This window comes from Amblyraja radiata, chromosome 38 (assembly GCF_010909765.2).
Source record: "Amblyraja radiata isolate CabotCenter1 chromosome 38, sAmbRad1.1.pri, whole genome shotgun sequence".
Classification (NCBI taxonomy): Eukaryota; Metazoa; Chordata; class Chondrichthyes; order Rajiformes; family Rajidae; genus Amblyraja; species Amblyraja radiata.
The window spans coordinates 18,569,493-18,575,373 of NC_045993.1; positions in this window are offsets into that span (position 1 = coordinate 18,569,493).

Genomic DNA, 5,881 nt, shown 5'->3' on the forward strand with positions numbered 1-5,881 from the left:
TTGACAAATGAAATTCCTCGTATGTTGCAAAACATACTTGGCTAATAAAATATTACTGTGATTATGATTGTGATGCTTTGGTTGGCATGGACTCGGTAGGCAGAAGAGCCTGTTTTCCACGCGGTATCTCTAAACTAAACGACACATGTCCACAGTGTTTATATTTGCCGTGGAAACTAACCGCGGGTTATAGTGTTTAAGAAAGAAGTGCAGATGCTGGAAAAATCGAAGGTCGACAAAAGATGCTGGAGAAACTCAGCGGGTGAGGCAGCATCTATGGGGAGAAGGAATTGGTCGAGACCTTTCTTTACTGTGGTGGGGTGGGAGAGGGGGGGGTGGCCGGGAAAAAGAAAGGAAGGAGAAGGAGACAGTAGAACTTGCGGGAGAACTGGGAAGGGGGAGGGAAAGGAGGGAGAAAGCAGGGGCTATCTAAAATTAGAGAAGTCACTGTTCATACCCTGAGGTATAAACTACCCAAGCGAAATATGAGGTGTTGTTCCTCCAATTTGAGTTGGGCCCCACTCTGGCAATGGAGGAGGCGCAGAACAGAAAGGTCAGATTGGGAATGGGAGGAGGCAGCACAGGCTCGGCTGAACACCTCCGCTCCCTCCGTCTTAACCAACCTGATCGCCCAGTTGCTCAGCACTTCAACTCCCCCCCCTCCCATTACCCCCCCCCCCCCCCCCCCCCAACATCAGTCTGAAGAAGGATCTCCACCCGAAACGTAGCCGGTTCCTTCTCTCCATAGATGCTGCCCCCGCTGAGTTTCTTCAGCATGTTATGTCTGCCAGCGGGGTCTAGTGACCGCGAGCCTCCAACTGTTGCCACGACTTCACTGCATCGGATAATTCCACTTCCTGCTTCTTCCAGCGACCCAACCGCCTGCAGAATCTGCTCCATTTCTCTCGTGTTGTCCGATCTCATTCTCCTCTCTAGTTTGATGCCACTTCCCTGTCTCCTCATCACTCTCCTGCGTGAGATGTCCCCATGTCCTGAATCATCTGAGTTCAGTCCACACCACTCTCTGCCCAGCCGCTCCAGTACACTGTGAACAGTCCCATCCCCCTCCCGGACACGCTCAGGATCCTTTCATCCCGTGCATGTGTCTGCTCGCACTGAGCCCTCCCGTGTTATCTCATTCCACTTCCTTGTGGTCTGATGCGGCTCATGTCCATGGTCTGATCACTTTCTCCTGGATGGTCCGCTGCGCCTTTCACTAACGGCCTGACCTCAGTATGCAGCACAGTCCAATCTCACTCGACCTTATCGCCTGCGTGTTATAATCCGGCTCTGCTTCGTGACCTGAATGGGCATCTGGGTGCTTATGTAAAGTGATACTTGTACGGATCTGTATACAAAATGAATTTCACTACACCTCTGTACAGGTGAGAATAAAGTTCAATTGAACCATTGAAACTTGAGATGTGATAAACACAAAGGGCTGGAGCAACTCAACGGGTCAAGCATCTTCTCCGGAGAAACAAGATGGGTGACGTTTTGGGTCAGGACTATTTTCGAAGAAAGGTCTGAAGATGAGTCCTTACCTGTAACCTCACCCACCACGTTTCTCCAGAGACGTTGTCTGACTCACTGAGATATTCCAGCACTCTATGTCTATCTTTAGCATTAATCAGCATCTGCGGTTTATTGTTTCCTCCCTTCACGGATGAAGATCTGGATCTTCTAAATGCCCAGATCCAACTCCCCAGAACGGAATGATCACATTCTTCCAGTCAAATTCCCCGGTAGTTTTTGATGCTCCTTTCTGGCTTCTTTGGGCCGGGAGTCCATGTCCGGGCTGAGCCCATCGCTCGTGGTGTGGCCATGGATTGCTCTGTGTTTTATGTGTATCGCCTTATCCACTCCCGGTGATTTCATTACACGAACCTGTTTCATCTGATCACAGACTATGGTCTGATCGAGCTCTCCTCAACTGACGAACCATGCTCTTAACCCCGTCTTGGTTGGCCCGTCTTCTTTAGACTTTAAAGATATCCAGCGTGGAGATAGGTCCTTCGGTCGACCGAGTCCACGCCAACCAGCGATCCCCATGCAATAGTTCTATCCTACACACTAAATGTATAATTTACAGAAGCCAATTATCCTATAAACAAACCTGTACATCTTTGGGACGTGGGATGAAACAGGGGCACTCGGAAAAACCCACGAAGAAAGTTCACTACTAATGCCTCCACAATCTCCACAGCTACCTGTAGTCTACCTGGTACAGGTGACTTAAGGGCCTGTCCCACGAGCATGCGACTTGCATGCGACAAGTGCAACCAAACCAGAAGCGGGGGCCGCGCGGTCGAGTGAGTGACGTGAAGATCGTGCGAAGTCCGCGGGAAGTTCGCGAGTGACGTACGGCGTCAAGACGCTGCGTACTGCGTGGAGATGCTGCGCACGCCCGTCGAGGCGGTGCGTAGGGCGTCGAGGCGGCTGCGGGCCGGCAGGCCGTTGCCGCGCGGAATTTTTGAACGGTCAGTTTTTCGGAGCCCCGCGTGATGTCGGGACCAGCTCCGCACAACTCCATACGGCTCCGGCAATCGAAGTGGGACCGGCCCCGCGAGGCCGTACGGCTCAAGCGACCACATTAGGTCGTGCTTGCCGCATGGAGTCGCATGCTGGTGGGACAGGCCCTTAAGTAACAGCAACTACACTAACTTCAGCTCGCTGACACTGATGAATTTCTGGCCTGTTGCTGATGTATTTACTGTAAAAACAGACACAAAATCCTTATTCTGTCCATCCACCATATTGTTGTTCCCCATCACTTCTCCAGGTTCAAGTCAAGCTGTCCAATGTCCACCCATGCTCCCGCATGGTCCTGAGATCCACCAGCCACAGATCCATTCTCTACCATGGTCTGTGATGAGCTGCAACTGGACACAATTCCCATAGGCACAGTCGTCAGGGACACCAGCCGTATCCCTGACTTCCCACATCCTGCAGGAGGAACATTGCGCCACTCTACCTGCCATATCCACTGTACTAAAACCAAATGGAGAGATAGTCACACACAGGAACCAGCAGACCGTTCCTGTACCTCCCGTCACTCTCCGCTCAGCCTCGTGGCCGAATCCTCTTGAGCCAAAACCTCACACTTGGGGGATATTGGGGTAGTGACTGGAAGTGTCTTGAAAGCAGTCAGTATTATTATTTTAGAGGTTTATGGCCCAAACGCAGGTAAGTGGGACTCATGTAGCTGGGACAAGTTGGCCGGTGTGGGCAAGTTGGGCTGAAGGGCCTGTTTTCCCCGCTGTATCACTGTAGCTGGGACATGTTGGCCGGTGTGGGCCAGTTGGGCTGAAAGGCCTGTTTCCACACTGTGTCACTCTATGACTTCACCCGCACCTTCACGGAGCTTCACTCCCAATAGACCGTTCCGCTACCTTTTTTATCCCCTTTTATTGGCTGTTCAGTTAGCCAATTTTAATCATTCATCTAATCCGACGGGAATGTTTTGAAATCTCGCTGCTGCTCCGAGACTGAAATAGACCGACCCACCAACCCATCGGCTGCCTTTCTGTGGCATCGAAAGGCCTTTGGATCAGCAATAGATATACGTGGAGACAGAGGGATGTGAATTATGTGCGTGCAGGGAGGCAAGCATGGGCGGAAACCCTGGCGGGGCGGGCACGTACCCCCCGTGCTTTGAGAGGTGGTGGACAATCCCCCCCAATGTTTTGTAATCAGCCGCTTTCTAAGGGCTGTATCGGCCCGTTCGCGGGGCCTTTCCTCGCCCGGCGCGGCTTAAAATCTAACTGCTGCATCGAGGCTCCCGATGTTGAAGCCCCCGCGGGGCGAAGAAAGGCCCCGCGAACGGGCCGATTGAAGCCCCACGATGTGATTCGGGGCGGACGAACCTGCTGTTGCTGGAGTCGGTCACCAACCAGGTCGGCTCCTGACGTTACCGTCCACAGGGCCCACGCATGCGTACGTGTGTGTGCGCGCGCGAGCAAGAAATTGTGCCCCCCCAACAGGCAAGAATTAGTCTTGGCATCATGTTCAGCAAGTGCATGGTGGGCCGAAGGGCCTATTCCTGTGCTGTTCTGTTCTATGAAACTGCAGTTGATGGAATCTTGAGCAGGTAACAACGTGCTGGAGGAACAGCATCTGTGGAGGGAATGGACGGATGATATTTCACGACGAGGTTCTCCTACAGACTGCTCCATTCCCTCAGACGCTGTCTGACTCGTAGAGTTCCTCCGGCACTTTGTGTTTTGCGGGAAGATAGTAGGGGAGCGAGGGGGATTAGGGAGAGGAGGGAGGAACAGGAACAGGAGAGTGAGAAGGGAGGGAAGGCGGGGAGACAGGGTAGAGGGGGAGGGTTGACAGAAAATAAGTGGAGAAAGAGAAGAGAAATAAAGCAAGGAAGGGAGTGGGAAGGAATGAGGGCAGGAAAAGGAAAGAGGAAGTGAAGAGAATGACGAGGAGCCAGAGGGGTACCAAGATGGGGACAAAGAAAGGTGCTTAGAAGCGGAGTGGGGGTGGAAGGGATGGACAAAGAGGTGAGAAAGAGGGGAGAGGGACAAAGAAATGAGCTTAGAGGGAGAGAACGAGAGGGAGCGGGTGAGAGGGATGGGGAGAGTAAAATAAAGAGTGGAGAGAATGGGAGAAGGGAAGGGAGAAGAAGGTAGCAAGAGGGAGAGAGAGGGGTAGAGTGAGCAAAGGGGAGAAGCGGTGGGAGTGAAAGGGGAAGCAGGTGGAGCAGAAAGAGGGGGTAGCAAGAGGTGATTGACGTGGCACGAGGGAGAGATCGAGGTGAGAGAGGACGGGGAGAGAAATGGAAGAGAGTGTGTGGGACAACAAGATTGAGAGGCAGGTGAAGTGAAGGGGGATGGACATAAGTGAGATGGAGGTGGGAGAGACAGGATGGCGAGTGTGAGAGAGGGCAGAGGGAAGGATAAGGGTTGATTGGTGGAGAGACAGATATGGGAGGCGAGGGAGAAATGGAAACAGAGCAAGAAAGAAAGGGAACAAATGTCGGGGAATGTGTGGGTGAGTGTGTAGGGGAATGTGGAGGAAGAGTGGAGGGTAGAGAGAGGGTGAGTGGGGGAAAGAGTGGGTGTGAGGGAAAGAGAGGGAGAGTGGAGGAAAGAGGAGAGTGGAGGGGCAGGGAAAGAGAGTGGGATGGAGGACAGAGGGAGAGCTGGGCAGAGAGATGGGGAGGGCAGAGAGAGGGAGAGTGGGGGGGGGGGCAGAGAGAGGGAGAAAGAAAGAGTGGGATGGAGGGCAGAGAGGGAGAGGGGGGGGGCAGAGAGATCGAGAGTGGGAGGGGGGCAGAGAGATCGAGAGTGGGAGGGGGGCAGAGAGATCGAGAGTGGGAGGGGGCAGAGAGAGGGAGAGTGGGGGGAGGTGCAGAGAGAGGGAGAGTGGGGGGGCAGAAAAAGGGAGAGTGGGGGGGGGGGACAGAGAGAGGGAGAGTGGTGGGGGGGGACAGAGAGATCGAGAGGGGGGGGGGGGCAGGCCGAGGGAGTGCACAGAGAAGCAAGGTGAACACTGCTGAAAACATACTATGTGCGGCCTCACAAACGTCTTGTACAACTGCAACATAACGTCCCAACAGGAAGACTCCATTCCCGGGCTGACAAAGACCAATGTACCAAAACCTTCTTTACCACCGTATCTACCCTTGATGGCACTTTCAGGGAACGATGTCTTGGCACCAGAGCCCACTGTGGTGAAGGAGCGTGCGTGCGTGTATGCCGTATGCACATTTGTGTGTGTATGTACATGTGTGTGTGTACATGTGTGGATATGTTTGTGTGCGTATTTACATGTGCGACCTACGTGCCACTGGAGTAGTGCCCCAAGCAAGGGTGTTGGAGTGAGCAGGTGTGTACAGGATGGGGAGGTGAGGACTGAGCAGAGACATGAG